Genomic DNA, 9260 nt, shown 5'->3' with positions numbered 1-9260 from the left:
AAAAGATGAACCAGTGTTTATCTAACACAGAAATCAGGCAGCTGATGTGGGGCTTTGTGTCAGTATCATCTCATTTTTAGAGACATGTTCCCCATCGTGGTGTTAGCTTTAACGTTGACTATATATATATATCTTTATTAATAAAATCTTGTGTCGCCTGTGTTTCTTTTAGCATAGCCTATCGCTCCGTCCGAAATGCTGACATGGCATTGACATGATTCTGGAAAACAGATGCACCTTGATGATAATAAGTATTTTTTTTCATTGTGCGAAACAGATGTGTCACATTTTTGCAGTGCAGAGTTAAATATAGCCCATATGTACACCATCCCCCTCCTATCCTGCTTTCCTTCATCACACTCTGTGCCGGGGTTACTATCGGACAAACTTCCCCTCCTCCTTCATTCTCTTTGCTGAGGTTACTATCGGACAAACCCTCCATCCTCCTCTTCCTCTTCTCCTTTTCATCCTACTTGTCTGCACCCGCATCACGCCGACATGCGTGTGTGTGTGTTTTACCACAGCCAGGACGGCGCATTCCTGCTGCACGCAGCTTCATGAGCTCGACAACAGGAAAGAAAACCGAGACATGTCGCAGCTTCATTCATTCTTGCGTTGTATACTCTGCGCACCACTTCTGTGTGAGGTTAATGCCGGTCAAAATGGAAATTAGGAAGCTAATACACTTGTCTGCTTGTGCTCGCTTTTGAACATGAAATGAAGTCACTGTAGAATATTTTCCTACAACAACCAAAAATAAATGATGCAATGATCAGTAGACAGATTCCCAATAACCAAAAAAGACAAGGAAATCAACAGGTTGTCAATGCAAAACTTGTATTTGACTTGAACAAATCCAAAATACAAATTGTGTTGTAAATAGCCAAAGATCTAGTATAGCTAAAATACCTGGAAGACCTGTGTCTTAGAAAGAGATTAGAAATGCTTCACCTTATCCTCTTTGCTCAAACCTGAGCAGAAAACCTGAGTCCTGCTGTGCTCCTTTTTTTTTTTTTTTTTGTTCCCTTTGATTGTTGACAGAAAAGTCTCTAAAAGAAAGCCTTTGTAATTCTCCAGGGTTTCCTCCTGGCTCCAGTGAGTCCTTCAGAAAAATGAGGATTAGGCTACTGTTACCTTAATTTAACCCTGTAGTTATTATAATATTGTAATCAGGTCAGGATTCACACAGCTCATAGGATCGGGCTCATGTTTATGTTCAAAAAGTTAGGATCATAAACATGACTGACCATGTTGGCCTTTCTAGCATGTCTACTTTTTGTCAGTTTGCAGAATACAGGACCGACTCTGGGTTATATAAAGTGTTAATGGTTAAAGGTATCACACACCGGTTTGTTGGCTCAGTCAGGGCTGAACAGCAACAACAGACTCAAAGACGACAATTATTTGTTGCTTTTGGCCAAGCTGCAGTTTGTAATCTGAGTATCAAGGCGTTGTTCAGTGTTTCATGGCTTGATGATTAGTACTTTCAGTATTCTACCTCAGTGATCGATAATACTCCCTCATTCCCCTTTTTACCTTGTGATGACCGTTGTGTTGCTGAACTTATTTTTAGGTTGAGAAATAACATTATGTGCAATAGTTTTACTCAACAAAGAAAAAAAACGCTCTTGGCTCATCACCTTCTCTTCAAATCGTCTGTACCACATGCAGTTTAACAGTCAAGATCTTAGTTTTCTACATTATTCTTTTTGTTTTGTTGTATAAAAGTAGTTTCTTCTCCCTCAGAGATGTTCAGCTCACTCGGTTGAACATGTTCTAACTTCATGTGCTGCTGCAGCATTTATACCAAGAGGTCTTCACTGACATATCCTTACAACTCCAATCCAAGTGCATTTTAACACCCTAAGTTTGTTATAGTCTAATGATCCCACCAGCCCAGAGTGTGTAAGCTGCCTCATGCTGTTACAGCCATAACAGAGCATTGTTTCCAGCCAGTGGGAATAATTGTACCTGACAGCTCACTATGCAGAATCACAATGAATGAGATGTGAACTGCTGAACTCTCTGCAAAAAAAGAGAGATTCTTGTCCTTTTAAACACAACTCACTTTATAGCCACACATTTTCTTAATTCCTCAAGTGTAATTTGATGAAAATGGACTTTTGTTGCACTTGTGCTCGATCTCCATTTTTTGTTATGAACTGGTCAAGGGTGGAGGTCTGTTCATGAGCACAATATTCATTTGTCATGTGATTTTTGGTATTTTTGCATTCCAATGTTCTGAAATGTCCCAAAACAAGACAATGATTGGCTGTTATTTCCAGTAAGCTGTTCTGTAGCTGACACTGACCTCTGACCTTCTGAAGGAAAAGGCAATAAAAGAAAAAGCTTTCTTCCAGGATTTGATGAAGTATCGCATTGTTCTGATTTGATCTTTAATCACTAAAAAAAAATTAATTTACTAATGTTATTTGATGTCAAAAAGACAGAATGATAATAATTGATTAGATTCACTACTGAAGATCTATAGTAATCTATAGTTATTCTAGTGAACTCATATATTGAATAATACAACATGCTATTTTATAATTATAAAAAATGTAACCTCTCAGAAATTTGTTTCATTTCATTGTGAATTGTTTGTCTTCATATACAAATTCAAGTAAATTTCACTCACAGTAATGTGTGACCATTTCTACATCAGTCATTCTTGAAAAGTTCATGCATTTCAGCACCTTGAAAATGACAACAGCTTTAATTGTCCTCAGTTACCCTGAATTCTTTAGATGAAAAATGAGTTAATGTATAATTCAGTCATCTTGAATGATTATCATCCATCTTCATCCACGCAGACCATTCAGGAGCTTCTTTGATGGATTAAATGACTAATCTCTCTGATTGAGGATCCCGTTTTAATGAGACCCCGTGCCGAGAGACCTCGCCCTGTACACTTTGTTTTATCTTGTTTCAGCCGCCAGACTTACTGTGCCAAACATAGTTAGATGGGGGGGGTCACTGTGTTCACTTATGTTCTAAAACAAAGTCAGTTGAAACTTAGTGGATCAAAGAGTAATGACACATCCCGCAGTCTCAATCAAGACTTGTTGCAATATATCAGAGACAATGTGCTATATGGTACTCTGGTGGGACAATTAATACTCTTGTTAGAATCATTTTAGTCTGACTATGTTTGAGGAAAAACAAGGCAGGGAAACATTTATGTGCATCATGTCACTGGATGGACAGGATCATACAAGGTATGTTAGAAGAAACAACTATAAGAGAGTAGAAGCATTAGGATTTTTTAGCTATCTACAGATTCAAGTGGAAAAGGACAGGGAAAAGAACGATTTAGCTGTCCACCGTCTCCTGTGTTATATTTAAAGTAATTGCTCCCTCAAGCTAAGAGAGCAGAATAAAAAAGACAGTGGAGGCAGATAATCACTGCCAGATGGCTGTCATAGTCTTTGTACATTTGTGAGCCTGGACTGTAGGCTCCTGCACCCTCATCAAAAGCTAACCAGTAAACAAATAGGATTAGAGTGATGGAGAAATATTGATTATATTGACTGAAAGACCCCTCCGGACATGTTTTAAGACATATAAATAATACTCTGCTTTGACTATTCATGTCATTTATGTCTGGTGTGGTTTATCCATAGAAAAGATCAGATGCATCCTTAAAAGTCTTTCGAATGACATCACCTCCTTCCCTGTCACTAAAAATCCAGATTATATCAATATGCAAATATATTTCATTTCAGAAGTTTATCTGCTGGACACTGCTGTCACCTACTTTACTGAAGAGTCCATTGTCAGTGTATGTGGATCGGAGGCTTCAAGTTTCCACATCACACTTGCGTAAGTTGCATATTGGACCGTAATTATCTTCCAAACTAGTTGTGATGTCACACACAGATTTTCAGTACACACACAGAAACTTTCCACTTTCTAGCGTCAAACTCATACATCATTCTGCAGAGTGAAGCTGAAACAGAGTGGAGGGAGACTTTAAAGCATGTATAATAATCAGCAGACACCTCTTGACCCCACGTTTATCATTTTGAAAGGGAAAAGTCTCTTGTAATTCCTGCTAACAGGGTCCTCCCTCAGACCAGCTTTTAGTTTGTTTGTCAGCTGTGCAGGAAGACAAATAAAGCAGCCAGACTCTGGTGTCTGATGACAAGTGAAGTTTTTACAGTTGTTCTTGAACAGACATCGGACGGCGGAGCAGTAGTTACCCAGCGGCCATGCTCAAAACAGTCTGCCATTGTTTAACCACACTCAGTGGGGGAAGGGAGGAGGGGGGGTTAATTAAGACAGTGGGACACGGAGAGGATTTGAACTTTATGCAGGACAACACACTGACACTGTAAGACAGTTCTTGGAAACAGTTTATTCCTGGAAACTTTTGTTGAAGACTGGTGTTTGTCATTTAGTAAATCAACTCTGTATGCGTGTGTGTGTTTAAATTTCTTTATGGTGGTGCATGTCTTTCATAGAAAGTAAAGTGGAGATGAGAAGATACATAAATAGAAAAAGTAGTAATCTGAATGCCTACATTTTTCTGTGGGACATTTAATGAGAGTGATTGTCAAATTGAGCCACATAAATGGCTAAAAGTGACAACCAGTCACAATTCTCAGCATATTTACTTGGTTATTGGTTTCTGGCCGAATGAGAAATGTTTCAAAAGAAATAACCTCAGTTGGAGAAGTTTTTCATTATCCTCAAGAGGATATTAGTTATTTCATGAATCAGTCAATCAGCAGCAGGGCACCAGGGTTATGAAACATGAGCATTACAACAAGAGGACTGACGCGAGTCACAGCGGTAGCAAGAAAAAGGTGGGTGAGGGTTAAAAATAACAGTGCTGAGAACTAATTCAAACCATATGTTCCACTTTCACTCTCACCACTGCTTTTATATCCGTGAAGACAAGTTTGCAGTAAAATTATAGACACAACATCAGTGACAACAAAAATCCAATCAATCTCATCTCTTTTCTGTCTGATGGACACTGTAGAAAACTGAAAAAACAAACAAACAAAAACAAGCTTGCCAGTTTCTTGCAAAATACATTTGCGAGAAATTTTGGAAATAGAGACTTTCAACTTGCCAAGAAACCTGTCCAAACATGTGAAATGGAAAAATGTATCTTCCACTGCAGACAGAAGGAACAACAACTTATCTGGTGAATCTTGGTAACAACTTCAACAGAAAAATGTTAAATTCTTATCCAAATCAGTCCATGTTGCACATTATGTGCCGCTGTACTGCAGGCATTTTGCTGTTGTTGTTGCTACAAGCATCAGTGCACTTAACCCGGTGTGCACTCAGTCTAGATATGATGGATGAAAGCAGCAAGTGCAAATGAAGCAATGGCAAGTTAACATCCATCCATCTATTTTCTAAGCTGCTTCTGCTGTTCAGGGTCATGGAGGGCCGGAGCCTATCCCAGCACGCACTGACCGAGAGGCAGGGTACACAACATGTCACGGGGTACACTGTGACATGTTGACTGTCACAGTGCAAACATGAACACATACAGCCAGACAGACAACCACATCCACACTGACCTGTGGTCACACTTTTCAGGAAGAGGAAGAGGATGATGCTAAGGTGATGATTTATTCCAGAAAGTTTTGCATAGAGACACAAGCCTAATAGAGATTTTATTGGTTTTATCGAATTCTTATTTCATGTTAATTGAGATCTGTTTTGCTGTTTTTTCTTCTTTTTCATGTGTGCATTAGACTTTGTTTGTACTGTCTTATTATTGGCTAGTCAGTCATCTGGAAAGCTCTTTGAATTGCGCTAACCTGTACGAAAGGTGCTATACAAATAAAGTTTGACTCACTGATTGATCTGATAGAGTTTTACAGTTTGTTGTGTGAAAATCCATAATCCTTGCCAGATTGCGTATGTTTTTTAAAAAAAATGTATACAGAAAATACATCTTGTGTTTCAGATTGTTTGGTTTTAGATGCTAAGTACCTCTTGGAACTGGCTTATAAGAATATAATATAATACTATTTCCTGCTGCTTTCCTGCTTTGTGAAGTAGTAGTAGTACTAGTAGCTTGCAGGATCAGTGATATCTTTTAAATCACTTGTCAAAACTTTTCTGCTTAAAAAGGCCTTTATTTAATGTTTTATATCCAACGTGTCTTATCTGTTTTATCACTATTGTTGTTTTTATCTTATACTAGAGGCAATGTTATTCTGTTTCATTTTGTTTTATTTCAGTGGTCTGATTTTACATTCCTAATTGTAGTACTTAAATGTTTTAACAATAACAATAAAGCACTTTGTAACTTGTTTTATAAAATGAAGTATAAATAAAGTGTATTATTATTATTATTGTTGTTGTTGTTGTTGTTGTTGTTGTTATTATAGTGGTAGTATTAGTAGTAGTTTTCTATGTATTATATGTTCCTACATATTTCTTGATGCAGTAATTGAACAGCAGCCCAGTGAATGGATGTGCTGGTGAGGTGTCTCTGGCCCTTTAAGAGATGTTTTGACTCCGCACGTGCTTGCCTTATATGGGAGCAGCAACAAACGGTGACCGTTAGTAACCTCTGCTTCTCCTCTCCTCTGCTCTGCTCCGCATCAAGCAGCGCTATAAAACCCTGCTGGTGAAAAAAAAAAACACTTTTGTCAGACACAGAGAGACAGTGCAGCGGAGGATCGTAACTGTAGAGGAGTACAGTTTAATTGTGTCTTTTTCTTTTTTAATTCTGGAAGAGTAATTTCAATATATGAGAAGAGAAAGAGTGGATATTCACAGTTTTCAGGATAACGGTTGGTGAGTTTGGAGTTTTGTTTTGAGTTTTTTGGGGGGATTTGCGAGTTTCTTTGTTGGGTCTTCTAAGAGATTTATGGCACCGTGTAACAGTTAAAACATTTTTTATATGTCATTTTCTCTTCATATTTTCTCAACTTAATGTTTTCATGCAGGCTTTCTGTGATTAACGGTACAAAAACTAAATAATTGTCGTTTTTGAATGTTAATTGCTGTCTGGCAATTGTTAGTTAAGTTGTCTCATTTTACCGTCGAACAATTTAACAGGAATTGCAATGTGCTGAATGGTCGTGATATGTTCAAGATAATATTGATTATTTGGTAAAATGACAAAAATTGTGGCTGCTGTTTTTTTTTCTCTGTTGTGTATAACAGTATCCTCCGACCGTCTGCTGTGATGAGTCGCACTTTTGTTAAGTTAGCCTCAATGAAACGAGGAGCTTCCGGTTATCGTTCCAAAAAATAAAAACCTCTTTGTCACAACGTTTGTCTGTGATACAAAATATCAATTTAAAATAAGATAAAGAGAGGGAATATCTTTTTGTCTTCCGTTTAAGTCCAAAGTATCATGATTTCAAAAGTTATAAACTGATATTTATGTAACTGTAAGCATGTATTTTCCACATATCGCATGTTTGGAGCTTAATGCTGAAAGTCCTTTCACTGTACCTGTGGCTAACTTCTGGTAGCTTGACGTGTTTGTGGGTCAGCATCGCGGAGCAGAATGACCGACAGTAACCTCAGTTCAATAGAACAATGAAACAAAAAGTCAGTCAATCAGACAGACGATTAATTTTGTCAGTCTGTCATAATGTTGACATTTGTTTCAATGCAAAACATTCTGCTTTATAATAACCACTGGCTGTAGTCTGTCCGTCATTCTTATGGGTTTTCACTGTTTTTTTGTTTTTTTTAGAAAAGTGTGTGTGGTCAGTGCAATAATATGTTTTGTTTTTGATATTTTTAATAATGTGCATGCCTGCTGAGATGGTGCAACGTCGACGACATGCGTTTGCTTTCTGGTTTCATTCGTGGTTTGAAGAAGAAAAAAAAAATCTCTTGTGCACAGCAACGACGATATTTCTATCATGTCGTCTTTTCTCGTTCTGGCAAAAAACAAACTGGTCTTAACTTGATTGTTTTTCGTGCATTTCAAGTGCATTCAGATAAAATCGGAGACAATAGAGTTGGGGCGGGGGGGGGGAATCCTGTATGAGTGTGAATATAACACGTGAGTGAGGATTGATGGTAAACAAGTATAAAAATGAAGATATTTGTGAGCACCACTAGAGGCGCCCTGGCTCTGCACCATTTGGGCTGCTCAGGACTTAACAGAACCCCTCCGATCTCAACATAGGATGTATTTTCATCTCAGGTTTTATCAAAACGATACAGTTAATGGAGGATAAACGCTTTAAAAGTGTCTTGAGCCGTCATATTGGGCTTATCTTTATGATTTTATGACCACAGAAAAGTACAATAAAACTGATGCGGTTGAGATGAAGAGCAAGTCTTTTAATGGGAAATAAACACGGTGTTATTGTTGATCCTCACACGAAGGTGGGAGAGTTATAGAGACAAAATGTCTGTCAGAAATCAAAATTGATGGCCTGTAGTGTAGAGAATAATGAGGAAGAGAGAGGGAAAAATCCATTTAATGTCTGTCAGATGTAGCAAAGGTGTAAATCATATACATTAGTCCACCCACACATATACAGCAACATTGCAAGGTATTGAAATGTAGGTGGTGTTTTTCCTTCATAGGATTTCATAGGATTTCTGCAGTAGTATAGTGAATACATGAATTTAAAGTCCCCCTCTGTTGAAAAATGTGTTTTGCTTCTCGTTCCTAGAGTTGTTTTAGCTTCACTGTGCAGAATGATTTATGTGCAGAGTTCAACACTAGAAGGCTGTTTTCACATTCATCTGCTGAAAGTGGAAAGTTTCTCTGTGCTGAGCTTAAAATCTGATTTTACGAGCGGGTCTACAAGCATGATTTCTGACATCACAAATACTTTGGAAGCCAATTGTGGTCTAATATTGAACTTACAGGAGTGTGATGTGCAAACTTGATATCTGCAGAGCACAAACACTGAGAATGGACTTTGTATGAAAGTAGGAGATATCTTGTGTCCAGCAGTTGAAACTTTTGTGATGAAATATGTTTCAATGAATGTCTTGATTCTGCGATTTTTAATGAGGGAGAAGGAACATATGTCATTTTAAGGATTTTAACAAGATAATTTAACTTTTTTTTTGTGGAAAAACTATATCAGACACAAATTATTATTCAAAGTAGGGCATTTTACATACATCTTAAAACATGTCTGGAGGGGATTTTTAAGTAGAAATGTGTTGATTTGTAAGAAAAAGCGTGTACCGACGATGTTTTTGTCTTTAAGCTCACAGCAATAAATGGCATTGTTGTGATTTCTAGGGTCCTTGTTAAATCACCTTATCTGCTTGTGCAATGTTGAATTGAATTTACTGGT

The 9260-nt window shown here is 37.7% G+C and overlaps 1 protein-coding gene across 2 annotated transcripts in view; it reads left to right on the top strand.

Annotated features, from left to right (window-relative positions):
* Positions 1 to 6589: 6589 nt before the first annotated feature.
* The window catches only part of LOC137176185 (phospholipid-transporting ATPase ABCA1-like), a 40806-nt gene continuing 38135 nt past the window's right edge, over positions 6590 to 9260 (top strand). For both annotated transcript variants that reach the window (XM_067582314.1, XM_067582303.1), the window contains exon 1: positions 6590 to 6771. The gene's annotated coding sequence lies outside the window, so the exon portion shown is untranslated. The remainder of the gene's footprint in view (positions 6772 to 9260) is intronic.

Source organism: Thunnus thynnus, chromosome 3 (assembly GCF_963924715.1).
Source record: "Thunnus thynnus chromosome 3, fThuThy2.1, whole genome shotgun sequence".
In the NCBI taxonomy this organism is placed as follows: domain Eukaryota; kingdom Metazoa; phylum Chordata; class Actinopteri; order Scombriformes; family Scombridae; genus Thunnus; species Thunnus thynnus.
This window is presented reverse-complemented; position numbering and strand designations above follow the sequence as displayed.